The sequence below is a fragment of the Galeopterus variegatus genome, unplaced genomic scaffold, assembly GCF_000696425.1.
Source record: "Galeopterus variegatus unplaced genomic scaffold, G_variegatus-3.0.2 Scaffold2604, whole genome shotgun sequence".
NCBI lineage: Eukaryota > Metazoa > Chordata > Mammalia > Dermoptera > Cynocephalidae > Galeopterus > Galeopterus variegatus.
In genome coordinates, this window is record NW_007728715.1 from 101,437 (window position 1) to 103,050 (window position 1,614).

The window sequence follows — 1,614 nt, forward strand, 5'->3', positions numbered from 1 at the left end:
AGATGGAGCATTTGGCATAGCAGCAGGACCTGGGCACTTGCAAGTTTTGAAGGAACAGAAAACATTCTACTAAAAAGAACCAGGAAGAACCTACCCATTTAATTCTATATTCAAAAAGAGAGACAGAGAGAAAACAAGATTTTAAAGGCAAGATCAAATTGTGTTTCATTATATCCCACTAATGTCTTTTATAGTATCCGATACAGCAAAATGATGGAAAAGGTAGAACAAAATATCCTGTTATCTTTTAATTATATTGCTATTAATAACTATGATATATTTTCATATATTTTTATTTCATTTAGTGTTTTATTTGCTATTACCATCTGAAAATATTTTTCTTAATATCAAAGTCTGAAACCTAGAAATCAGATAAGATTTATTTTCTCTTTACTGCTACTTGCTGACATTATATGTCAAAATTCAATTCCAATATTTTTAAAATATTTTTTTAAGTAGCATAATAATTTGTGCTAGTTTCTCCCGTATATATTGTAGAGATGACTGACATTAACATGAGAAAACTGCAGGTCTCCAAATGAACTAATCATATAATACTAAATAAACATCGCCTGTGTCTGAAGAATATGGGTTAGGTTACATTCCAAGAAGACAATGTGGAATAAAAACATGGTATCTTAGAATGGGTGTCTCAAACAATCATTTTTAATGTACCTCCCAGAGATTGCTTAAAGGCAAAGGTGACCACAAGGCCAGTGGTAGATGGTTACAAGCCGTCTTCCCCAACATCTGTGTAAATAGATTCAAAGAACTAAAGGCACTGCTGTTTCAAAAATTAAACTACAAAAGGGCATATCTATAACTGTACACAAAATCTCCTTGTCTACTTCTTCTTCTTACCCCCCTCTACTTCTGGTACTATTAAAGAAAAAGAATGTCTGAAGACCACCAAGGAGAAAAAGGGCAGAAGAAGGACATGGGAATAATTATTTTCAAGGGTGCCTTGAAACAGTAGTCCTTCTTTCTGTACTCTATATCTGTGCTTATAACTCAGACTGATGTGTTCAGGTCACATTTGTTTATAAAAATGGGCAGTTTCTATTGTTTTGAAAATTTTTTATCTATTATTTTATCATTTTAATTTGTTAGATGACAGTTAAATATCACACATAAGAATAAGATATTATATTGTGGATATCCCACTTCTCGGCAGATTCCGAGGGCCACTTGTATCTGTGTGTCTTTAACCTACTGATCTAAAATAGGTTTTATACAATCAAACTTAAGGAGAAAAAATACAGATTTTGATCAAAACAGAAAAACTATATGTGGATTTGAGCTAGGAAAAGGAGCTAGAGGATGATGGTGGTGCTAGTATACCTCAGTTTTCAAAAACTCAGACTTATGGGGCCGGCCCGGTGGCGCACTGGATAGTGCACTGCTTGGGAAGCGCGGCTGGCGCTCCCGTCCGAGGGTTCGGATCCCACATACAGACCGGCTCCCGCTCACTGGCTGAGCGAGGCGTGGGAGCAACACCGAGGGTTGCAATCCCGTTGCCGGTCCCCGGTCCGGTACGGGGGCAACACTGAGGGTTGCGATCCGTTGCCGGACACGGAAAAAAGACAAAAAAAAAAAAAAAAAAAGAATAGGTGG